Source organism: Suricata suricatta, chromosome 13 (genome assembly GCF_006229205.1).
Source record: "Suricata suricatta isolate VVHF042 chromosome 13, meerkat_22Aug2017_6uvM2_HiC, whole genome shotgun sequence".
Lineage (NCBI taxonomy): Eukaryota > Metazoa > Chordata > Mammalia > Carnivora > Herpestidae > Suricata > Suricata suricatta.
The window spans coordinates 50,926,307-50,953,862 of record NC_043712.1 but is presented as its reverse complement, the minus strand read 5'-3'; the positions used below and the strand labels follow the sequence as shown (position 1 = coordinate 50,953,862).

The following is a 27,556-nucleotide window of genomic DNA, read 5'->3' as shown; positions in this document are numbered from 1 at the left end:
AAACAAGAGTGTGCACAGTGAAAGCAACACTCCTTTTAAAAGAAAAGAGCTGGCAACAATCTCAATGTCCACAAACCAAGAATCCATTAAATAAATTATGGTACAATGATTTACTAAGAATCCATTAAAAATTATAATGGACATCTATATTTACAGACATAAAAAGGTATCTATGATAGGGCTGAGTAAAATTTACAAAGCAAGTCATATATCCATAATCCTTTTATGCAACTGATACCTATCTGTCGTTTGCAAGTGAAAATATTACTAAAAAGATGTTAATGAAATGTTTCCTTAGTGGCAGCTTTTCAGAAAGTTTTTATTTTTACTCTCCATAGTTTACTTAATCAGATCCAGATCCGTAGAAAATGAATATGCAACCTTTTCACAAAAGCTGTAGAAAAAAAAAAAGCTTAAAGTATTATAAATTAAAATCAAGGTGTAGAGTTTAGATTCTGCATTTAAAAAGTACTAAGCTTTTCAGAAAATAAAGGGAGTTTTTTTTTGTTTTTTGTTTTGGCTTGGGGAGGCTTCTGGTTTTGTTCTTGCTGTTTTAATTTTTCTATTTTCTTTGTTTTAAAGTCAAAAAGGCTCTTTCTTAGGCTTACCAACAGCCAGCATATCTAGGTACTGGCATTTCCATTATATATGGCAACCTCAGTTTTGGATTGAAAAAGTCTCCTGCATGCATGCATGGGTTAGGAAGAAAAAGAGAGGTTAACAGAATAGTCCCCAGAATGGAAATGTATTAATTCAATCAGTGTCTTGCTTCTAGGTTACCATAAAAAGGTTCATAAAGTACCCAAAAGTCCCATAAGATTTTAGAATTATGCTGCTCAGTGGCTGATTCTCAGTGAAGAATAAGAAAGGAGAGGTTTTTCTCCATCTTCATTTTCTTCAACAAAAGTATTTTTTAAACCAGTAATGAAAAGGCCAAGTATATACATGATACAAATATTAAGAACCGAGTACCACCATTGATAAAGAGACGCTAGTCAACAACCGCATAAGGCCTGAAAACTAACCACAAGAATATCAGAAGGAGAAATTGCTAGTAACAACCAACACAGCTCACCCTCTCTGTGCCAGACTTTACAGTCATGATTTCTAAGCCCCACTTTAATAAGCAAAGTAACTGAGGTTCAAGGAGGTTACAAAGCTTTTCCAAAGTGGCATAAAAAGATAAACTAAACTGCAGATAAATCTGCCTCAAAAGTCTAGATAGACTCTTCCTACCACACTTGCTAATGAAATAGAAATTACATTTCTAATGAAGTACTATATAAAATCCCAATACATTTTTAACAAGTTGGAAAACTTGATATTCCTGCTTTATAAAGATATTATAAAATTACCATGTCAATTAATTTGTTTTACAAGCAGTTTATTTTAAAGTGTTCTCTACATTATTTTCTCAGTTAAATCTATCCATATTCTTCATCTTTACACTTACACATATATATGTATATATCTCTGCAGATATGCAAATATAAAGCACAAAAACTTTTTCGTACTGAAGTAGAGTCTAGATATAATTGTAGACACAGACTCCAGTTAGACATAAAACTGTGACTTAGTTTTTTATGACTTTTCCCATAGTAAAATCATTTCATTGCTTTGGATTAAACAAAATCTATGTCCTGAAAATTAATATGTGAAAAGCTGTACAATGACATAATTTTTTTTTTACCTTGGCATATAACTTACACTATTTTTTTCTTAGATATACTCTCTTTTAAAATTATACAGAGGAGCTCAGTTAAGCGTCTGACTTCGACTCGGGTCATGATCTTACAGTTAGTGGGTTTGAGTCCTGCATCAGGCTCTCTGCTGATAGCTCAGAGCCTAGAGCCTGTTTTGGATTTTGTATCTCCCTCTCTCTCTGTTCCTCCCCTGCTCACACTCTATGTCTCTCTCTGTCCTTCTGTCTCTCAAAAACACAAATAAACATTTAAAAAAAATTTTAATTATGCAGAAACAGGGGTACCCGTGTGGCTCAGTTGGTTAAGCGTCTGACTCTTGATCTAGGCTCAGGTCATGATCTCACAGTTCATGGGTTCAAGCCTGATATTGGTCTCTGTGCCTTGGTGCTGAGCCTGCTTGAGATTCTTTCTTCTCTCTGCCCCTCCCCCTATTATTCCCTCCCTCCCTCTCTCCCTCAAAAAAATAAAAACCTTGAAAAAATAATAAAATTATGCAGATATTGGTTTTTCCTATGAATTCCCCATAACTGCACCTCCAAACTCAAAATTAATAAAACCCTGAATTCCCAGATGGGGAAACTGAGGTTTGGCTGTGTCTTCTTTTTTGAGAGTGTGGGAGTCATTATGCTTTGATTTTCTGATCAGTTAGTCCATAGAACTCTGGTAGGCCTCTGTAGTTGTACCTCTTTGCATCTAGAGTACCTCTGATTTTGTCAGTCCTACTGACAAAAATATTGACTTCCTTATAAAATTTGAAAGAAAAAAATCCTCAAAGATCCTGCAACTACTGTTTTTTTTTTTTTTTTTTGCTTTCCTTTTTTAAAAGCTGGCTTAAGTTACAGATGGATAAAAATTAAGACCGAGGAAAAAGCAAAGACTTTGGGATTAACTTTGCTGGATACAGATTTTGGATCTTTATTTACTCATCTGCAAAAAGAAAATAATTGCACCCACCCTGAATGCTTTTTAATAATTGAATAAGATAACATGGATACCAAGTATAGCACACTGTGTGAGCTAAGAGGTAGCTATGAAGTTACTAGTTTTTAATCCTCATTCTTTTACTGTTAGTAACAGATGAAAATAAATGCTAAGCAAAATATTTATTTTAGATCTGAGGATGCAGTATATTCAAAGTAGGATTGGCTAAGAGAAACTAGATGTTAAGCAAAATAATAATGTTAATCAAAGGTCATCTATAACAATATTAAGTACTGCACAGGAAAACACAATTAGTTTTGATAAAACATAATACAGGATTAAAAAGCACTAAAAGTAGCACATTTTGCTCAATAGTTCTCAAGCCCTTAACTACACTTAAAGCACTATGCAAGACTACAAATAAAGATAAAATATTGTAGAGATAAACATTTATGTTGCTTGCTACTATTTTGTTTAAAACTACAAGTTTTAGTGTGACCTTAATTCCATGAATACAAGTGAATATTCACAAAGCCAAGGACAGAAGTGGGGGTCTTATCTACACAATCAAACTTCAAGTTCTACTATCAAATGATAATGAGTGTAATAAGACTGCTTCCATTCAGGCACAGGACTAGAACTGATGATACAGATGTATACAGAACTCAGGAGAAATTTCCCAACTTTGCCTCTAGTCTAGAGCTAGCCATAACTGTTATCACAGAAATAACAGCAATGTTCTGCCATCCATGAAGGCCAACCAGGTGAGAATTGTGCAAAGTGGCAAAAATGCAAGACTAATGGGTGGCACAAGAGGATTCTCAGAAAACAAAACAAAAATAAAAAAGAATAGAAGAAGAAAGAAAAGAAAGAAAGAGAGAAAGAGAGAAAAGTGTCTGCCAATGCCTAATCTCCCTTTTCCTTTAACTGAAGAAATTAAAACATTTTATTTAAATTTACCTCTTCAAGCTTCCCAAGGGCAAGATGAAAGAAAGGGATATACAGTTTACTCAATACCTACCTACTGGGTCCCAAAGCTTCCCAAGTGTTATTTCATTTCATCTTCCTGACAAATCCTCAAGCTAACTGTTCTTTTCCCAATTGTAAAACTAAAGAAAATAAAGACTAGAATTACAGTGACTTATCCAAGGTCACAAGTCTAGTTAAGTGGCAACATTAGACTCTGAACTCAGGTCCCATCTTTTCATCCCCCCTCCATGTTCTACAATACCAAACACTGATGTCAGATACAATGGGGCCAGAAAAATGCTGAGAGAACAAGTACTGATATTAACAGAGTTTGATTCTTAGGGAAAAAAATCTTAAGTCAACTTTAATTTTCTTATTAGAGAGGTATGATATTGGAGTAATTTACTCTTTCCCTCTTGAGTTATGAAGGAAAAATTTTAATAAGTCAAATTGGAAAAGGTTGAAATAACCACAACATCCTTTTTGTAATCAAAAACTGCTTCCATGATCAAGATAACAAATATATTTTTAGATAATCTAAATGTACATGATAGGTTTTTCCCCCAGTTTGGCACTGTCAAGTTTTTCTACTATTTAGGATAAGAATTAATTTTGAAATTTGCTATAAGGGGGAAAAAATTTCAACACAAGTAAGTTTAATATTCTTCTGAAAAGTACACTATAAAATCTGCAACTAAAAACAAAATCACCAGAAGAAAACTCCCAACATCACTTACATTACTTATATCCAACATAGTAAAAAGAAAGAAATAGTAGTTTAAGTATTCTTTAGGACGCTAGGAAAAATATTTAATCAATTTTAAACTCTGAAGTGCCACATCCATACTTAAATCTTGATTCTTGTTATAGAGTTAACTATTTATTGGTTTAAAACCTCCCATAAACAATGAATATATCGGTTTATAAAGAACAAACCATTATACAGATAACATTAATCGGGCTAAACTCAGGAGGTCTATTTTGACAAAATCATCACTTGAGAGAAGTATATAAAACCACTTTACAGAAATATATAAAATGTATTAAATTTCTATCACATAACATTTTCAAAAATAGCTTAGCAAGAAAAAACTATCTTAGTTTAACAGCTCTACAAGTTTTTCCTTGTATCTGACAGAGATCAGTGTATGTGGACTTACAGGCACACACATACACAACTCTACATACGTATATATATGCATTATTAAGGAGGAGGAAATGACACATGCAAACACAAAAAGTATTATGGTTTGAAAGTAAAGAGAAACCAAAAGGCAATTCAAAATTAAAATTCAAGTTATTATGGTATCTTTACTTGGGTAAACCCAAGAAAATGCATACTTTTCCTATTCACTGGGAAAAAATCGGGCACATGAATATTTTATAAAACCACAATTCAAAGTCAGAATGCTGTTCCATACATCCACACTTTAATCTGTAATAAGTTAACTGGAGTCAGATAAATCATGAAGCAATCCTGAGTGTTACATGTAACATGCACAATTACAACCAAAGTCAAATCATACACACACCCTCGGCTAAGCCTAAAACAACTGGAACAGCGAATGAGAAGGCTAAGAGTGTCCTCTGGAGAGGGAATGGGGTAGGGGCAAATCTGCAAAATGGACATATCTGAGACAACTGCAAAGCCCAAAAATGTCTTAAAACCCTGAAGGTGCTCACATGGCTTCCCAACAAAGTCCCTTTATAAGATTCACAGCTCAGATGACTTGCATCTTTTAAACTGCCCAATTTCCAGAATTCCTGATTTTAAATCACACTGGAAACCTGTGGCTGCAAATGAATTAGAATGGTTCAGTTTACCTCTTCTAAACGCCAAGGGGAAAAAATACAAGCACAATACTTAAGTTTGTTTTGCTTAAACTGGACCTTCTACATTCCGAAATTATATCCCTCTGACAAATATAAACCGTTATTACAAAGAAATGGTTAAAAAAAAAGCAAAACAGACCAGCCAGTGAAAGGAATGAGGGAGTAGTAATGGTAACATACAGTACCATGAGCTGCAGTGGCCTCCCAGTCAGTGGTGCAAGGTTAACAGATCACTCTTGGCCTTCAGGCAGACAGCAAAACACAGCCTGGGGAGGGGGAGGGGGAGGGGAGGGAGACTGGGACCAAGGACGGGGGAGGGGGCTCTTGTTCCGGTAGTTTACACAAGAAGGCAGCTCAGCTCCTTTCTGGTGCATTCCTCCTCTCTATCTCCCAACCTCTTTGCGTGTGTCTTGTCATATTTTCTTCAGCTGTTAATTGTCCAGACTGCAAGACTTTAAACAGCCACAGTTTAGGAAAAAGCGAAACCCTTCTAAGTGACCATCACAGCAAATCAGCTTCACGCTGGTGGGTAAAATTTTCCAAGGGAAGTGTTCTTCTGATAGTTCCTGAGTCTCTAAGTCACCCCCCACCCCCACCCCCACCCGCTGCCACACACACTCCCCTAGAGGGCTAAATGCACTGTGGCAATAAAACATTCATGCGACTTGGAATTTTAACACAATGCCATTTCCCTAGTTTAACCTGAAAGGAATGCACTAGTCACAACAGACTACATCATCCTGCCATTAAACTCTGCCAAGGAACCTCTTTTTTGGCCGTGCTGAGCCAGCTTTGACGGGAAAGGAGTACACAGACCCACACAGTGAGCACTGAGGGGCCACCTCTGCTTCCTCAGCCTGGTCCAGCAACACCCTGCTCTTGAACATGACCCTTGACCCTTCGCATTGTGACCGGCTTGTGATGCATGTGTCACTCTGGAACTTCTGCAGAGCCACACACTGCGCAGGCCATTTGCTGCTCCCTCTCAACAGGACTTGGGAGGATGCCAAAAGTTCTTATTATTACTGCTACTATTGAAAGTCATAGGTTTAAGTGTGGGGATATGTTTTCCCTGTGTCCCACAGTGTTCTGCTTTTCTGTTTCCTTTGTTCAGGACTTTTTAAAAAACAAACTTTGCATTTGCATTCATAATTAGGTTATGATTACTGACAAAATGGTTTGCTTTTGGGACTACTTATCAAAGCCGCCAGTTCTTTCGCATTTAAGTGACATTTAATTTAGATTTACAAAATACAAAAACAGAAATAATTCTGATTTCTCCTGAGAATTTTAAAGAAAAACTCAAAGGTATTGAATTCTAAAACACCCATATTTAACCATTTCATGTAGCTAAAGTACTATCATAAAGCAAGTAACAAATAAGACTTTTTTAAAAACTCTAGATTTATTGATTTATTACTGGTGGAGAGATTTCTGTCTTCCAAGGAGCATAATTGACAAATCAAAGAAAAATAGATGATAAAAAATTTAAATCATATTAAAAGTTTAAAAATGTTTTAATTTCTAACTCTGCTCTGATGCCAATTTGGCCCTTTATGACCAATAACCAATGGTATTCTTATTAATTTTGTTAAGTTACCAGATACCATAATTCTGCCCCCTCAACTATTCCACTTCCACTATTAAAGTATGCCTCCCAGATTTTTTTTTTAACTTTTCTGATCATTAAATATTTTCATTTGGGGCACTTTCACTTTCAACCTTGCCCTATTATTTTGTCTTAATTATTCCTCCTCTCTGCAATAGTCCCAGGCAGTTCTAAAGAGCTCTCCTGCTTGCCCTTGACCTTGAACTACATACAGCCAGGTGAGCTGTGAATTATCCCTATAAAACACAGAAGGGTGTACAAGCTTTAATCTCCTTGAGTAAGGCCAGGTGTCCTTCTCAGTAAGAATTGAAGAACATCTTATTTCATGGAAGAGAATACTCTAAAATACAAAATGATCATCTCTAAGCAAGTTAACATACACATATAAAATAAAACTAAGCTGTTTCTTTAGAGTAATTTTTGTCTCCTTAGTAGTTGGAATTAGTCTTAAGCCCTAGTTAAAAGAATTTTTTTCTTTTTCTTTCCTTTAAATAGACATTATCATGCCTTGAAAAGTCATTCTAATCCCTTCACCTTAACCAAGCCATGCTAATTCTAGACAGAAGGACAGCAATTGATTTTTTAAAAAGGGGAGTTATATTTGACTTGGAGGACAGAGGGTAGGAGATCAACCCAACAAAGAAGTAAAGATTATCAAAACCTATACTAAATATTTCCATTTCAAAATGTAAATGCTGAAATAAACTCATTTAAATCTATATTGAAACTGCAATAAAGACATGATTTCTTCAAGTTACCTGACTTATTGTCAATGTATATTCATATATCAATTCTGATGTTTTATTGGGAAACCTAATAAAATTGAAGACAGCACTAAGTCAAGACATGAGATTAAAACTATAATGGATAATTTCTACTTAAATCCAGACAGATACACTTTTTTTGCTTGTATCAAATTAATCAATATAGTGATCCCAACGTATCTAGGATGGACACCCAGGGAAAGAAAAGAGTGAAAGTCTGTGAACATGCAAGAAGCATGTGAAATCCTCTCAATTGTGATGCACTTCCTCTGAAGATCTCTGTAATTTTGAGATACATCACTCAAAAAAGCGATAATCAATCTCATTCTATTTCTCAAAAAATTGTCAACCAATTTTATGATGTATTCACTGCTATGGTACAGTGACGCATCATAACGTGGAAACCAGAGCATGGAACAAATACCACAATGAAAATATTTTATATAAAATATCAATATGGAATTGCTAGAAAAGAAAGTCATGTCAGTTTACTAAAATGCAAAATGTTGCAAAAACTCAAGTTTTATAGGAATATTAACTTATTTTGGTGGGTACATTTTGAGATATTCAAATCTGTGATAACCACTGGTGATTTTCATTTTCTCTTAACCAAAAGAAAACCTTACCGTGTGAAATGGCATTTAAAAATACGAGTTTAAAAGTTTTGTAAGCTACCTTTTAATTCCTAGAAAGCAAAATAGGTGAGATTTTTCTCACTGACTTCTCTGACAAGGAGCACAAACACACATGTTCCTTTATAACAAGAGTCCACTTGGAGCCACAGGATTGGTTACATCAACTACCACTACCCCACACCCAGGCAGTTAACAGACTAACCCGGAGTTAAGGCAAACCTCAGAGGCAAGGGATGAGAAAGAAAAGGAGATGTGTGGATCAAGGAGAGAATGAAGAAAAAGGAGATGGTGTGGATCAAATCCGACTGCAAGAAAAGCAAGTAACAAGAATAAAGGGGGTGAGAGAAAAAGAGTGTAGGACTGAGCTGGGAGGAGTAAAGTGGACAAATGCAGGGAAAGTGAGAGAAAAGAGGGAGCCTGAAGAAAAAAAAAAGGGATGGCTGGGGGCGAGTGGAGGAATAGGAGCCCCACAACACCACAGTGGATCTAGCAGCTGGCCAGAGATGCTAATTCAGCGCTTTAACAAATCAATGCCACTTGAAAAGTACAATGCAAGCCCTCACTGGGTAGATGTCAGGGGACTGAGAAAATGCATTCTCAAGTATTTCACATTAAGAGGGAATAATGTGTTAATTTATAACTCTTCACCCTATACACTTGGATTATCTATCTGTGTCAGCGATTTGACTTCTTAAATTTATCAAAAACGCACGCAAAGGGAGGCAGCTTCAGCTTCACCACTGGGAAAGGGAGGTTTAGGGAAAGCCTGTCCTGGGTAATACCGCAGCTCTCTTCACTTTCCTATCTGGGCTGAGTACTGGGAGAGGAGGTAAGGAGCGAGCATCTGAAGCATAGATAAGGGAGGAGGGGAATTCTTGGTCCAGTTACTAACACAACTTAAAAAAAAAAAAAAAAAAAAAGGCCTTCTTGGCCTGTGGTTGATTGCATTAGGTACCATCCGTCAAAAGTGACACAGAAGAGAAGGAATAACTTGAATCAGCAACCAGAGCTGCCATCATCAGAATTTACTTTACGGAAACTTACTCAAGTCTCTCAGCACACCCAGCGGAAGAGAAGCTACTAACAATTGGATTGTAATTAAGCAGTTACTCTTGCCTTGCCACCAGAGTTCCATAGACAGAGCTTATCAAGATAGGAAGGGAAGGGAGCGCTAAGCTTATTCTATTTGGTTAGCTTTGAGACAAGGAGGGGAGATGTTAACTGATATTACATCCTACCCTGATGTTACTTTCATAAGAAAAACCTATTTTATTAAACATGAAATTCTTGGAATTGCTTCCTAATTGTTCCATAATGTAAATTTAGCTCACTTTTAATATAATGACGGCATCATTAGAGTGTTTCTAACCTGAGGGAGAAAGATTCTGTTGGCATTTTTGCTGCCAAAATTAAAGCATTATCAGACTTAAGTTTATAAGATGCAAGCACAGTCAACACACAAAGGCCAAGTGTCTTAAAATTGGGGAATAAACAGAGGAGAGTAAATTTCAAAAAAGTGTATTAATTATAATCATTTCTTCAAAGATATGAAGGGGGAAAGTGGTTCTACATATAAAGAACAAAAATGATTGGATTGTAACTGTTCTGAGTTTCACTTTAAGATTGTTTAAACTACACACAGCAGTATTTTAAACTGTAGAGTACTTTTATTTGCAATTTGTACAACTGCAACAGAAACAGACATTCTCTTTTTAGAGGCATTCATATGTAAATAAATGCTGATGAATGGAAATTAGATGTTATACTTGATGGGCAACATTCAACCTTTAGTTTAAAAAAAGGTAAAGTTACCTCACTCACAGAAGCTTGAATCTCTTCCCTTCTATAACTGGGCACAAAAGGAAATGAAAAACAATGATGGACCTTCTATCAGTTTCTATTGGCTAAACATTCACCAACAGAGATACTTATGACAGAAGACAAACATTCTTTCAATCTTATGTTCTGCATCTTCTGTATGGTATACTATTACACAGAGCCATTTTTTAAAAATGTGTATTTGATTAAAAACTGAATGTAAAGATTAAAAACTGAAATTATAAATAGCCATTTTTTATACCTGCATTGAGCAAATGAGTTAAATTGTCCAAAATAGTATAATTACTTAATTATAATTATTTAATGAATGTTTTGTTTCTTTCAGAGGAGATTGTTAGGAAGGAATTTCTTAGGTCAAGATCATAGAGATACACTACTTTTCCTTTCCATGACATCTTAGAAGACAGAATATATTCTAGGTAGTATGTTTCCAATGGTTAAGAATCATACTGTATGAATTTCAAGGGCCTCTATGCCCAGAGTAGGATTTGTCCTATCCCTGGTTTTTGCATGAATTACCATTGCTGTCTGTCCCATCTAAGCTATCACTGAGTAAACTATCTATTCTTATCATTATTGGTACCACTAATCCCATTCTCCTCTTCCCCTCCCCCACCTCACTCACCTAAGGGGTTAAAAGACTTCAGTACATTTGTGACTTGTCAGTGACATATAATACCCGGGTCCTTCATGCAATCAACTTTTACTTGACATGTATTTGCTCATCACAGGACCCGCATTACTACTGGGAAAATGAAGAAAAACCTAAATTAACACTTGACATTCAATATGGTCAAGTCCTTAATTGGCTGGGCTTCCTGAGAAAGCAATTTTCTATTCCCCAAACTGTTCGTGTGTCATGTGTGGAGTGCAGCTCTTGGCCATCACTGCTGTCCCTCGCTCCCTCTAATGAGAGCAGATGAATTAGTGCTACGTGACACGATTTGAACAGGGCTTCCTCCTCTTCCCCTCCCCCCAATCTTTCTCCTATACCAGTGACAGCTGTGTGGCAAGGGAAAGAAAGAAAGAAATGCAAGAGCAAAGAATCCTGTAAAGGATGATCATTTTTTTAAATGAACCTTAAATGTCTTATTGAAACTCCAGAACAACAGGGTCATTTAATTGTGGAGGTGGGGAAGAGGGTTGTTACTAAGATCAGGGGAATTATCTGGCTATGGTTGATTTGGGTTGTATTAACTTCCAGCATGTTTCTTCCATTTCTGGCTAGCTGCAGTATTAGATTGCACTGGCCTAATTAAAATGGAATTTACATGTACTTAAAACGTTTTTTTAAAGGTCTGGAGAATGGGTCAACTAGAAAAAAAAATGAATAGCATGAAATGATTATTATTCTAAGATCAACATACCTCTGAAAGAAAGTCCTTTCAACAAACGTACAATACAAAACTGTCACTATACTTTGTTTCCAAATTCTGGTCAGAGGCTGAAGTTAGACTAACCATTCTATTTTAAATCATTTAATTACCTTGAATGTTGAATTACTGCAAGAAAAATTAATTGAACACTGATTTCATTCTATTATTTTGGACAGGGAATACATTCTGCTTTAGATGTGCTTATCCAGCTCAAGAAGAAACAACTGAATGAATGCATGAAAGGAAGGCAGGACAGAACCTGCTCTATTCAGATACTAAAAGGTAAATTAAAGGGATTTCTCTGAAAACTTCATTTACTGTTTTGAAACCAAAGAGGAAGTAACTGTAAATACCTAAACTGCTTGGCCAATCTAATTAGGACCAAAAAGAACTGGAAGAGGGATGAGGGGAGGGAGGAGTATGTGGCAAATAATCCATTTGGAAAAGCAGCTGGTGGAGAGTACATGCATTAGTGAAAGTCGCTAGCACCTTAGCATCTTCAATCTCTACTCATTTTTATTTAAATGAGAAATAAGGCAAAGATGCAACCTGTGTACCAGAAATTATATCAAGACTATACTGGTGCCACTGAAAAAAAAAAATCAAAGCAAGTATGCAAAATGTAAACTATTTCAAGTATAGTTCCCCTGCTATCAAATAAGTTGCGTGATCATTTCTCAATCATTCCTCTATAATTCTGAATATAATTTTATATTTAAGTAAATTGTGAATTAAATTTACATACATAAAAATATGGTGAAACCCACTTCTGCAGTATGTTTCAAGTTATTTCCACATTTTGTATTTATGGAAAATAACATGAAATGAAGCTTTATTTTTTTCTTAAAAAAAAGTTCATAACTTTTAAGTACTGACATACTAACAGAAGACAAATTAACAAAAGGATTCTTTTTGGACTAACTTTGACTTTAAAATTTGTTAGAAAAATCTTTCACTTTGGGCAATAAGAAAACTCTACAAAATAAGTAAAATTTAGAAGTACTTTCACTGAAGCAAAATATACAATGGGTACACGCTCTGCATGTTATCTATCCCTCCAGTGGCCAAAGCCCTGGTATTTCAAGATATTGGTATTTAAGATCCCTTTTGAAAACACACTTGAGACAGCTTGTGAATGAGCATTCTATCAGGTGTTTAAATGAAATAAATAGATATTTGGTATTCTGGAAAAGTAGCTCAATCTAATGTATCCAGTTAACTGCTACAGTAGCATTATTATCACCGAGCTACAAAGGGCAGTGTATTCTGCCAATAGCTTAAGGGTGACCTTTGCAATGCTGACTAGTCCGTCAAGTTCCATCTCTGAGATGCAAGGTATAGACAGGGATGCTTTATTAACTGAGTTAGGAACCAAAGACCAGGAGCCTCCTAAAGGGTAGGCATTTCACATTCAGAAAATGGGGAATTCCTTTCCCTGAGAAGCAGTGTACCATGAGGATCAGGCTGAACAGCCAGTCCCATATTCTTTCCTAGAGCACTAGGCCTTTCTTGGCGTAAAATTCCCAGCTGTTAGGAAAACATCAGCATCGTTTTCCTCCTCAGCTACATTTTTAAATACTGCAATGAAAATCCAACTGTAAATTGGTAAAATGGGATCAATGACAAACTCCTGAAATAAAGCTGAAAAAGAATATTGCGCTTTAAGCAAATTGTGGTAAGTCCTGTTTTATTTGGGGGTAATTTCCAACCATTGCTACCAGGATGGATGGACAAGATTCAAGAGGGCAGCAACAGTGGGTCAGAAAAATGAGTCTGTACTGAACTGAGAAATTTCGAGAATCACCTGTTGAAAATCAACCATTTTGATTTAAGAAAGGTATTTTTTGATTTAAGAAAGTTAACTGTGACTATGGCAAAGTGACATGCTTAAACTTGATATTCTCTTAGGGATGAGCAGGCTTTGAAGCTCATAATAAACTTGAAATGGTTCTGTGGAATGTTAAGGCTTAATGTAGATAGTTGTGCCACTGTCATGCCTACACAAAACTATGTCAACCTGGAAATAACTGAATTAACAGCTTCAGGGTATTTAGAATGGAAGGCTTGCTCCTTTTTTTTTTTTTTTTTAAGAATTTTACTTTGAACCACAAGAAGAAGCTGCATTAAGTTTCCAACTTGTTTAGCACAGCTAAAATTAAAATATTTCAGTTTAGTAAGGCATAATGTTCGCCACCCACTTAGTTCATGTTACCTTCACATTATACCATTTTCAAAAAGTATAAACAGAGCAGAGAGAAAAACAATTGCTTTAACATAGACTCATAAATGGAAAAACTATCAGACAGAAAGCACAAAAGTTATTTTATAAAAATTAAGAGCATCTAAAAGAGTATATTTTTATCCTTTATTCTTCACAATGCTCTTTACTTCAATGCTCCTCTTCCCTTGTATTAAAGATATTTTATCAAATTCCCAGTTGAAAGGTTTCTGAAAGTGGTAAGTCACAGCTGTGTTGATGCTGAACTTGAACACAGCATACCAACGTCATTCTGACACATTTACAGATGCTTTGTAACAAGCTGCACCAGTCACTTGAGTTGAAATACCTGACTTATTATAAAACAAACTGGTCTTTTCTCCAGTTCAGCTCTTCTTTGCAGCTTTGGAAGCAAACCAACAGCTTATTATGTTTACATCAGGAATGACTCCCTCTGATTGGTGTCTGATACTGTCCAGTGATGCTGCTCAACAAGGCCCTAGACAGAACCTAGGCACACCTAGGCCCCACTTGCAGATCATTTTAACAAGATGTTCTTGTTTCCTGTTCTCACGAAAATCAATAAGAGGATGACCTTCAATTTGAATTTCAAACCAATTAATTACCTGTTCTCTTGAAAATGTTGATATCTGATTTGCCTGGAGAATTTAAATTATGAATATATTAGATCTTTTAAAGAGCCCCCTCAAAAAATTTAAATAGACATGGAAAACTTCATTTTATACAACATAAATGATATTTATCTGAAGCTTGTATAAAATATTGGTCTTGCCCAAATTAGTATGGGGAAGTTTTCCCCTTGTGGTCCATCTCCTCCTCATGACATCATAATCAATTGCCTGGTAAATTATAGCAATCCCACAAAGATTCAGGGCCAAGAATCACTGCTTAAAGGTGAGATGAAAAGCTTTTTATAGTGGAATTCAGCTTTTCATCTACATTAATGACTGACACAAATCATGGGATTCTTTTCAGAATCTGCAGGCTATATTCTCCCTTTCTTTTTAATTCTAAAATTCATACTTTTTCTACTTTTATTAAAATTCTTTGACAATTTTTTTTGTTTTGATCACACATTTTTCCTTATATGTGGGTCATAATGAGAAAAGCTATACATAAAAACTATCAGCACCAGAAACATATTTACTAAACCTTTATTCAACTGTGAAGGAAAAAAATGAAGAATTTGGTTCATCCCAGTGGGGAATTCCCAAGATAAATGATCACATGCAATGAAACTATTATCTTCATCCATTAAAATATTATCTAAAACAGAGGTTTCTCTCTGGCAGTCGGTAGGCTGAATATAGCCTGCAGATGAGTTTTGTTTGGACCACACACTTTAAAAAATATTTGAAAGGGTTGCCAAGATTTAAAAATCAGGAGATTTCACATAAAAATCTTGATTTCTGGCTTCTCATTTAAGAAGAGAAGAGGAGGGGGCAGGGGAGGTACAAGTTGTTGTTGGATCATCTCACAACACCAGACCTGCATTCCCACCTGGTAACAATTGGCTAGAGCTGAGGAGCTTTCTGGTCCACCACAGACCCCATCAGACTCACTCCACTGGTTTAATTTACCTTACCTCCACACGCCCTTTTAGGCAACTCCTGGTCTTTAAAATGTCACACTACTCCAAAGACAGTTTGTAGAGTTTGTGGAAGAAAAAGAGAGGGGTATCTAGGAAGAGAGATTTAAAAATACACATTTCATGGGCTTAAACGACATAGCAGAATTTCAAAATATAGTTGTTCAATAAAACATAAATGCAAAGTCATTTTTGTAATTAAAATGCTTTAAAAAGTAAATCCAGAATTGATGATCTCATCTTAGTGAATGGTTTGACAAAGATTTACACTGGTTTTCAACCAGTGTTCCAGCCCATGTCAAACTATGGCCCAGATCTACACACCTATATTTTTCCTTTACGTGTTAACACTTCTGCACTTCCTTTCTATAATGATCATTCACTTAAGTGAAAAATGACCCTAATATGAAAATAGAATATATCTTCAAGGTAAATTTTAAAAGTCAACATTCAGAATTCATAAATATTATATTACAGCAAATACATATCTTTTCCAGCACCATATTTATGCCACAATATGATACTTATATATTTAAACTAAAAACACACTATTGCAGGTTGAAATGACTCTCACAATCATGGCATATTTCTTTAAAAATGATTACTACCTAAAAGCAGATGTTTACGACAAAGGCACCATGCATTTCTATTTGCTCTTTTTCTAGGTTCTTTTTTTATGTCTTTATTTTATTTTGAAAGAGACAGACAGTGAGCGGGGAAGGGGCAGAGAGAGAGGGAGACAAAATCTGAAGCAGGCTCCTGGCTCTGAGCTGTCAGCACAGAGCTTGACTGGGCTCAAACCCACAGACTGTGAGATCATGACCTGAGCCAGTAGGTGCTTAACCAACTGAGCCACCCAGGTGCCCCTATTTGCTCTTTTTCTTAACTAAAATGAAGTACAAAAAGAAAATCTTTTATAATTCACTATTTCCAATCAACCACAGCAACACAGTATTTCTACCTATTAGTGGACTTTAACAAATTAAAAGTCCCTATTTTGCAACACAGTATTTCTACCTATTAGTAGACCTTACAAATTAAAAGTGCCCTATTTTAACAAAGGAGAGAAAGTACCTTTTCACTTCATCTAGCTATCTTAACAGGCTGTCTTTGATGTACTGTACAGTAATGTACTAAATAGGCTATGACCAGTCATATTACAACTTATTAAAAAGAGTAAAATTTAAATCAAGTTTAGTATAGTGTTTTTGAAATGATGTTTTACCATTAGTCCACATTCTTCAAAGATTATTTTTTGATTAGGTGTTCCCTTCCTACGTGAGAAGCATTTTTCTTCCATTTTCACCTTAAAAAAGTAACCCTTGGATATATATCAAATCTACTTCACAATCAGACCTTAATCCCCAAAATCTCTTGATTCTTAACAACTTGAACAACTTTAGGTAACAGTTCACAAAACTGTAATGGCCATACTGCATTCCTTAACTCCCAGTTGAAATAGGAAAGGAGAAAATACCACAAATATGAGCTCCATAAGTATAGTCTTAAGCCTGATATCCTCAACAACAATATGATATATTCCTCACAGGAAGTATTTTTCCTTAATATCCATGATGTTTGAAATTTTAGTAATTAGAAGCAGACATCTGGAACTCAATTATTAATAAACTGCTCCCCACTCCTTTTACACCTCTTTTGAAACCATCTCTTAGGGTACTTCTGAAAGAGATGATCCTATGGGACAGCATGTGTTTAAATGTTCACATTATTTTCTTTGAAACATCTTGATATGATCTAAGACTAAACTTACTGTTTCTTCATTAAACAATCAGCTTTACAAAAAAATTAAAACCTCTCAACTGTAAAATGAAAAAATTAGGGGCACCTGGCTGGCTCAGTGGATTAGAACATGTGACTTTCAATCTCAGGGTCATGAGTTTAAGCCCCAAGGTGGGCAAAAAGACTACTTAATAAAATAATAAGAAAATCTAAACATACTAAAAAATGGCAAAAAACTAACACTAAAACAAAAATCCTAGGTAAAGTATAATTTATTACATTCATGTTGATTGATCAACTATAACATTTTAGAAAGAAAGTTTTAGGGAGTGCCTGGGTGGCTCAGTTGGTTAAGCATCCGACCTCAGCTCAGGTCATGATCTCATAGTCCTGAGTTCAAGCCATACATCCCACATCAGGCTCTGTGCTGCTAGCTCAGAGCCTGGAGCCTGCTTTGGATTCTGTATCTCCCCTCTCTCTGTCCCTTCTCCACTCATGCTCTGTCTCAATATCTCAAAAATAAATAAACACTTAAAAAAAAGAAAAGGAAATTTAATGAAAAAACACAGTTAACTCTCACCCATGATGACCAAAGCTTTACACTGGTCTCCTCAGGATCACATCATGGCAGCTGTAAATACATAAAGTAGTTCTAGAAGATTCCTAATTTTGTTATTTTTGTTTGTACTTTATTGTTTTAAGATGAAAAATAGAATATGAGATAATAAGTATTTAATATTATTTAACCTATGGTCTATGAGAATTAAGATACTGTGCTTACTTAACCCCTTCCTTCTTTCTATTAATCACTGATGTCTAGAAAAGGATATCTTGAAATAGACTTTTACACTGAGGCTCACTTCAGCATTCTGCATTTGTTAAAAAAATTTTTTTTAAAAAGAGACCAAAAGTATAGGAATTTTGGCATCTAAAGAACAGTGGTTTTCTCATAACACTAGGAAGGTAGGTTTGACTGGTTGGTTTATTAAGAAATTACTAAAAATAACTATTTGCACAAGTTAAAATAACCAACTTCTCACTTTTACCAAAAGGGTGTTTTTAATATAATGAACATCCAAGCTTCTCTGGTCATGAGAAAACCTGGAATATATTATGCACGCATGAATGTGGCCCAGGATGCAGGATATGAGATGTGCTTGCTATCAACAGATTAACACTTCATTTTCATTACTCTAATCTCACCACAGGCTGTGAACACTCTCTTTTTCTTATTTGAACAACAATGGTGCATGAAAAACCAAGCTGACAGGCAGGCAGGGTTCATTAAATGCATAAGGCTTTTATTCCCATAACATATCTCACCTGTATGAAGCCAGGGTTCAGGCTTCCAGGCTGGCTACTGAAACAAGCTCTCCCATATGTTGGACTTCTAACTCTACCCTTTCCTGCTTAATTTACGATAAATGTCAAAAATTCTTTCATACATTGAGCTCTATCTAGTAGATAATAGGATTGGTAACATATTTTAAGATTTATTCAGCCCCATGATTATGTTCCGAAGTTGCTCAAGAGAACATTAAAAAAAAAAAAAAAGTGGCTAGGAAGGAAAATGATGTGATACTTGAAGTTGGGGCTAACGGCTCTCACCTTGGTATCTCAATCCCAGCTTAGTTTTAACTTGTATGAGGACAACTATAGTTTGTCACTGATTGAAAATAGCAATTTGCAAAGTAAGAATCAATCAAAAGCTATTTCCCAATGAATGACATGAAGCTTCAACAAAAAGCTATGCTAAAGGAACAGAAAAGTTATGGAATGTAAGGAATCATTACAATGAAATTCCTAAAATGGGGAATTCTTTCTAAGAGGGTGAGCCATGCATACCCTCACTGCATCTGAGGCAGCCATTAACAATGCCTCAACAAACCTAGAAATAAGCCACTTAACTTCCACCACCAACCAATGGACAGGTGCACACTTTCTGTGTATCTATGCACCACATATAAATGCACGGTCATGTAACAATATGAATTTTTAATATGTTCCATAGCAATATAGTAAGTCTTAGAGCAGGGCTTTGACTTGGGTTCTTTCTGGTACTCTAACTTTATAACTAAAAAACAAAGAATAGAAGAAGAGCAATATTAGATAAGGCTGCAGACAACCTTGCTGACTCAAGTTAGGTTTTGACATGATGTCAACAAAGAGAATGTGGGCATTCTCACTCAAGGGGTATTTTCAAGAATATGCTCAGTGTATAATTTTTCTCCCGTATCTTTAAAGTGGCCTCCCAGTCGTGTCCACTACGCACTAGCAGTGGCAGAGGGCACAGACGTGGGCAGCTTTCTTTACCTATGCCTGATTAGGTGCCCCAAATAGCCATCCTAATGATTTAAGTCAATGAAATCTTTCTTGCTTAAATTTAGAGAAGAAAAAGAAAACATTATTAAAATACTAATAGAGATTCTCATTTTAGTATTGGTTTTGTTATGTTAAACCAGCTGAAAGTAATTATTTTTGGCATGTAAAATATTCATTATCCTAAAATTTTTCTTTTCAAACTCCCTCCCCCCCACCTCCGTTCAGGTTCTCCGATCATCAAATAGGAGTCCTGAAGAACTGTCTAGAGAAAAAATAGCCACTTAAAAACACCTTAATAAAGTTGAAAAATTCATGACAATCCCACAAAAGCACAGCAGGTAGAAGACTAGAAGCTATGTCTTTCCCATATAGAATGATATTTTTTAATCTTGTCAATTTTAACAATCTCTCTGCCATGTAAGACAATGAGTTAAAATTTATTAAAAACAAAACAGTAGTGAATCCTCCTCATTGTGTTATGTGTACTGGATTTTTTTTAATTGCAATTTCATAATGTCATCCATTAATATGAGCCCTGCCATCATTTTAATTCCTTTTTTAAATGTTTTTTTTTAACTCATATTAACTGCAGTTTGTCTCAAAGAACCATACCTTCCACCTACTGAAGGAAAACCTTTCTTCCTTCTAAGGAAATGCTCTCTTTACAGATAGAAGTCTAACTGTACAAAATGATAAATCCAAGAACTACTTTTTTTTAAAAAAGAAGAAAAATAGAAAAGCAAAATCTCTTCAGCTAAGTACTTTCTTGCACAGGGAGAGGATCAAACTGAGCTGCCTTTCAGCGCCTCTGAATGATAAGCCTGGGCCCCTGGTTACACGTTTTTATCACGCCCTTACTTACAGAACCCTTATGAAGCAAAACTCGGACAGTCTTCCTGTCAGCACTCACACACTGAGGACCACATCTGAGGGTGGCACCCCTTTTCCCATACCTCTGCCGGAATGATAAATTGGCAAAAAGGCCATATTCAGTTTCTGTTACATTTAAGGTGCATTTCAATTCTTTTATTAGGACAAAAAGACTAAGGGAAAGTAAGAAAAACTTTATAAAAGGAGAGATGAGGAAAGTAAAGAATGAAGTGAGAAAGAAATTAGGTCTATGGGAAACGGAAATCGGAAGAAAGAACAGATTAACTATGTATTTAGGTCATTAAGTAAATTGCTGCCAACCAAATAGAAATGAGACTTAAATCAACCCTTCCCCTTCAACAATACACAAACCCTAAAGACAGTAGCAAAATAACACTGCAGTCCAAAAATATTGAGTAAATAAGATGTCAGATATGCTCAAGAGAATCAGTGTTTCAATGAGTAACTTCCTACTGTTCAAGATTATTTTCATTTTCTTAATAGGGAGAAATAAAAAACTGATGGGCTTAATTAAAGAAAAACAAAAGGATATTATTTCGTTGTTAAAGGATCAATTCTTTTTTTTTTAATTGGAATGATGATTAATAAGCTGAGAATCTGATTTCTCAGCTAGCCAGTTTGAGTAATGCGTTGTTGTTCCACCAGCATTTCCATTAAGGAAGACTGTGAATGAAGAAATGATACAGCACTTCCTCCCTTCTCATCTCTGACTCTGGGGCATGAAAGGCTACAAAGAGTGTTTGAAGAGAATGACACTGCACGTTGCCCTCATCCAAATGAACTCCAGTCATATATTTTTTCACCTTAGGGTTTGAATGCTCCACCATGAAATTTGCTAGGCTTCCTATGGGGAACGCAGAAATTAAAAAATGAATCAAGACTTTTTCCTATTCTCTAAACTTTCCTTTTTAAACCTGGGGGAGTGAGAGAGAGCAGTACAGGTCATGCTCAGTGAGATGTAGGTACCGTGGATGTCACAGTCCCGGGCATCATTTTGGGATGTTATCTCGCAAACTTTCTTAGAGCTTGAGTTGCTCAAGAGTGTTTTTTCAATTTATTCTTCTTGCCTATTTACTAGTTTACCTGAAAAGAGAAAGTCCCCTCTTTTACACAATGTTTTGTTTGTATGTCAGAATACAAAATTATTATTCTTGAATTATGCCTCTTTTCCTTTATTTCTCTAAAGCTCAAAAATAGATGTCAAAGTTCCTTGAAAGGGTCTTTGACTTCCTTTCTCCCCCCTCTCCCTTGTCCTTCATTAGATGAAGATCACCAAGCAAAATGTGGAAGCCAGCTGCTTTTCGGGAAATAAAAATGGCATCAGCTTTGGCAGACAGGGGTGAGATCAATCATTTCTTACAATCCCCAATCTTTTGACCAAGGCCTAGAAAAGGGTGGTTATGTAACGGCAAAAACATACTATGAGAGGTACAAAGGTATGAGAGGATTTTCACATGGTGAAGAATTCATTCTATGTACAAAACAAACCAGGCTCCAAATCTCATGTGAAAGAAAATCTTGGAACCATTATATTCTATATTCTTTGGACAATAACAAGCAGGGAGTCCCAGACAAAATTTCTTACTGAAAAAGTCATCTAATGATTTACTCTGTTCTCCCTACCACAAAGTTCCCCACAACACTCTTTGGGGGAAAAAAGAAGTTAATTCTTAGATTAAAACAGTAGGATTCACGTTATGGGCACAAGCTAAAGCAAATTCTAGTTTCTTCTCAAATTCCTTTTGATATATATATTCTAATCAGGACTCCCAAGTTGAGAAAATACCTCTTAGACTGTACAGAGTCATTAACTATTCATGTTCATAAGGAAAATCCTCTCAAAACCCTTGCAGATTGTTGTAAGTGGATGCCCAATATAACTTTAAGCATGTGTAATGTATATAAGGTGGGCAGGAAGAAGCAAAAGGATTTTTGTTTTTCATTGAAGTAGATGACGCCAGCTCACTATCTGTAACAGTCTGTTCCTTTGGAATCAGCTCCCTGTGTCACAACGACCCGGCAAACTTGAATGCTTTCACTATCACTGGAGTCCTTGCAATCCTGCTGTGGCTGTGACCCATTCACTTTTGCCCCAACTTCTCAGAGATGCCTTACTCAGCATCTAATTAGTTAGGGAGGATTTGCCGCGGCTCTTAACCCTGACACAGGAGAGGGAGGATGTGCTGCTGTAGTAGCCCAAATCTGTACTGTCACTACATTAATCATATTTCCATAAAGCCACGCATGAATAATTGGATTTATCACTGAATGTTAAGATATACTCATAAATATAATTATAAAAAATACAATTATGGATAAGGTATCTGCACCTTTAGGGATTTATTTTTCAACTGTGGTTACTCGACTCACCTTATGCATAAGACTTGACAATTAAGCAAATACAGAGTACCAGTTTGCAGTTGACAGACATAAGGGAAAAACAATTTCAAAATGATCACCTACTATGTTGAAATTCCCTAAGTGCACTGTGTTGAAAATAATACTGAAATCGGTGTACAGGTTTTTCACATATACCATATACACATCTGAGAATATTGTGTGGATGCTTTGTTTTCATTAACATGTACAAAACACCACATATAGGACCCTATTACCTTCCCACTGTATTACAAATAGAATGTTAACTGAAGTCTGCATGTTACACAGAGACTTACAAAGTACAGGCCAAAACACAAGCACCTGTCTATGCTACAATTTTTATTTTCACAATTATGCACATATTCCTATTTTAGTGTTACATTATCAGAATGGATGTTGAGAATTATATTTGAATACTTGTCTATAGTTAAAACTTGAAAATGAAGCATATGATCACTGAAATTAGAGAAGGGAACTAAATTGGAGGTAGCAGCCTGGTAATTCAACAGGCTGAAATTACATGCTTCCTAATATAAATATTTTCACATCAAGACCGTAAGTTTGGTCAATTTAAGATGTGATTACCAAAACACACCAACTGTAAGAAGGGGAGTAAAAAGGGAGGGAAAAGTGCAGAAACCTAGGGATGGATGATGCCTGGCAATGAAAGTCATTTTCAAAGACCATTAACTATCAACTGCTTTACTCAGGGCTCTGATTAAATAAGAATATACATCCTATGTTAAAAGCGATGTCTACATGAGCGGATAGAGTTTAGAATAAAAATGTATTGCACAAACAATAAAGAAGAATCAAACCACGATATACAATTAGGCATCTGACTTATAAGAGAGACTGTGTAATGTGCCTTTTAAACTGTTGGTGAATAAACATTTAAATTATTTGGTGGGGGGAGGTAGGAAGTCAGACAAAACCACCATTTCCACTTTAAAATACAGATTCAACAAACTGAAACTGTGTTTGCCTATATGAATAGAAAGAACTAAAAGACTACTGGGAGAAAAATTCATATCAAACATGCTTTTAAATGAATTCCAGCAATGTTATTATATATTTCCTACAATATATTTTATTTATCATTTCTCTGAAATGTGCTAGATTTTATATTAGAAAGAAAGTTTGCTTTACTGTCATATCTCTTGTGAGCAGACACTCTAGTATTAATGTAAATCGTTGATTTAATTTTTAGCTTTCTTGGTTTGCCCCTCACCTACCTAAGAAATGATTTCTCTGGTGATAACTAACACATCATGCTAATGAGAGAATCTAATGCACAATAGAAAAATGTCACTACTAATAATATTTGCATGAAGTTAAATAAAGAAACTGTAAGAGCATGTCAGACAGTTGTTCTTTAATAAGACACAGTTTCACAATGAAATTATGTTGTTAATTTTGTTACATCATTGGGTGAATCCTAAATTACTACATAATGATGCACAGAGTCATTTATAATTCTAACTTAGTATTTCACTTGTGTCTGAAAAGAGACCTTATTAAGGGATCTACATTTTATTTGAAACAGGTTAAATACACCTCACCAATAATAAAAGGTAAATGCCTCTAATAATGTGTAAAACATGGGCTGGAGCCATTTACCTGTTACGGTTTCATGTCTGAAAAGATTTCAAAATATATTAGACTATTGCATTCCTTGAAATAGCTACAAAGAATTTTATTTGATAGTCTCTCAAGTGCACAAAATATTTATAAAAATAGAAAAATCACCTTTTAAAACCTGATTAAGAAAAAAACTTCTAAAAGCAGGCCTTATTTTCTGCTTTTAACAAACCTTAACGAGGTTAAAATGAGCAAATAACATTCTAGATTCTAGGAGATTAGCACAGAAGATGAGCAAAGGGTTTCTGGTCATTCTCGACCTGTCACTGATCAAAGTAACGCAAAAAAGAACTTCCTTTACAAAAGTCAAGAGTCATGCCCTTTAAGATTATCAAATATTTGTATGGAAAAAAATTATCCTTTTTGAAAAAGTCACACTTAAACATGGGAAACATGCAGAAAGGCAGGAAAATGTGGCAAAATTATCGTATGTTGAACTTAAGGGAAACATACTTAATTCCACCAAATCTAAATTGGCTTCAGCTTGTGATGTCTTTTAGTAGTAGACAGACTGACAGATTTACATATAAGCAGATCCAACTTTGCTCATACAAAGTCTTACGAAGGGATCTACATTTTATTTGAAACAAATAAAGAGACAAGACAAAGAATTTTATAGCCCTACTTTCTAATTTACCTGTATAAGACAAAAATCTAGATTACTGAATTTCAGTATTCTTATTCATGAAATATTTCCCACTACAAGTTTTGCTCTAGTTAAATAATATTGGTAGTTAATTTTCTGTAGCTCAGTTTTGAAAATTGCTAGTCAGTCTTTTCTAATATTTAAAATGATCAGGTAAATCTTATAGTTTTTATATTACTACAGAAAACTTTGAAATAAAAGAGTATGTCCAAACAATTTTATTCATGAGTTAAATCAATTTTTTCTTAGAAATTAAAATAATCACAATATACAAAAACCTCTTTATACAGAATTCTGCATACCTGCTTACACTGGACAACTTTTACCTGTAGTAAAACAAAAGGTGGCTTAAGGTGTGTACTGAAACCAGTATTCCTTGAAACTGTTGGCTTCAAGAAATATCATTCCAAGAAAACTGTCTTTGCTGCATGCACAAGCGCACGCTCTCGCGCGAACACACACACACACTCCAAATCATCATTGCTGATGAATTACAGGTACAGAAAATAAACATATTAAACATGAATACAGCACATATATTTTTAGATCTACATAGTTTAAATTTAAGTTTACATAATATTTACTTGAACTAAAATGTTTTTATCCTGAAGGAGAAAAAAATATGTAAACTCATACACTCTTTACATGCTTTCCAAAAACGAACAGGAGGGTAAACATTTAGTAACCACGTCAGGAAAGAAAAGGGGGGGAGGGGAGTCACTAACTACATTGAAATCAACAAATAAAAATACATACACACACACACACACACACACACACACACGTAGAATTAAATCACACTTTTTAATTATGTTTTTCCTTTTATTTTACTACTCTGTTTAGTAAATGGTATAATATTACAAAGTTTTATATAGCTTTCATTATGCATAAATTACCTCCCTATATTTCTACTCTTTTCATATAGTCAACTGATGCTAAGACACATATACATGCACACAGGTAGAGACAAAATAGACCTGTATCCACAAAGTCAAATAACTGGATCAAAGACATCATAATAACTTAGCTGTACAAGTTTCTTTCTCTCAGTGATTTCAAATTATTTTCCTAATTCTGATCAATCATTTATATAATTTACTTTTATTTGTTTTTTATCTAAAATATTTTCTATGACTTAAAGTCTCCTTAGATTCAAATCTACTTGGAAATGGGCTAGTGCCAAAGAAGCAATCTAACACCATCTATGTGGTTCAATGGCCATTTATCAATTGATCATTATCTCTATCTGGTTTTATTAACTCTTTTCTAGCTAGAGGGAGATCTAGCTTCCCTTCACACCACACACACCCACCCAGCACCCACACACACACATACACACTTGACCTCCCCTACCACAAGGAAAACCCTACATGTGACATCTAATTTTTAAAGTGCGGCACAAGTTGCTTTTTCCTAAAGTCAGTGAAAACAGTGTTTGTTCCAACTAAGGAGAGAGCCACCCAGGCAGGGATGTGCCATAGAAACACACCTCTCAAGGCACTCTACAATGACAAGCAGTATCTCTGGGAGGAAATGAACTTTTTAACTTGGAAGAATGGGAAATGGCTCATAAAGAGTTGCTTATTGGGTTTATGTTGATTGCATTTAAATCCCAGCTTACCGTATCAGCAGTAATCAGGGTCCCTCTACAGGATATGTCAAAATACACCTTATTCAAATGCATGTATCCTATCTAGAAAGGCATGATAAAACTGTTCTCTAAACGATACAAAATCCTGGCTCTGAGCACTGGCTTTTGCAGATGTTCCTCTAAACTTCTGGTAGTTTATAGCCTACCAAATTGTTTTCTTTCCTTCATTATCAATGCTCTAAAAATCTAATCAACTCAATAAAGTATTTAATTCTCATGAACTCTTGCAAGCAAATCAGGTGTTAGAAAAAGAAAGCAACTGCAATATATATTTTTTTAAATGAGTGGAAGAGTACTAATTTGTTAACTACCGTCTATTTAAAATCCAAGTGTATTTGCCAGTAGTAGTTTCGTGCTGTGTGGATGACACTATCATGCTAACTCTTGCATTGTGTAGGTTTGGTGTAGTCTTTTGAAAAGCAAGACGTGTCTTGGAGGGAGGCACCAGGGAACTTCCCTCCCTCGCTTGAGCACAGTCCAAGATGAAAGTTTCTGGGTTGTTTCCCTTCGCTTCCTCTCACTCTCGCTCCCCCTCGGAGCGCAGAGCCAGCAATTGTGCAAGAAGAGCCGGGTGTGCAGGGCGCGTATCACCAAGCGCATGGTACGAGCCGCCGACTCCGGTGATTAATTATCAGTTGCTGCCGGCCTCGCACTAACACGTCGGCTTTCCGGGCAGAGCCAGCACACCCAAGCGCCGGCAGCGCGGCCCGGACCGAGCAGCGGCTCTGGGGAGGACGCCGCGGCTGCGCCCGAGTGTGAGTGCGCCGGCCAGCGGGGCGGGTGGGCGGACGGGCGGGTGTGCGGGAGCCG

General features: G+C 35.7%; 1 protein-coding gene and 1 long non-coding RNA gene across 2 annotated transcripts in view; one reads left to right on the top strand and one right to left on the bottom strand.

Annotated features, from left to right (window-relative positions):
• Nucleotides 1–27,556, bottom strand: part of BNC2 (basonuclin 2) — a 286,450-nt gene that overhangs the window by 257,922 nt on the left and 972 nt on the right. The gene's annotated exons all lie outside the window — the stretch shown is intronic.
• Nucleotides 6,693–21,745, top strand: LOC115276367. Its single transcript, XR_003901904.1, has 3 exons — nt 6,693–6,734; nt 11,826–11,931; nt 21,692–21,745. It is a non-coding gene; the product is annotated as an uncharacterized LOC115276367 (long non-coding RNA).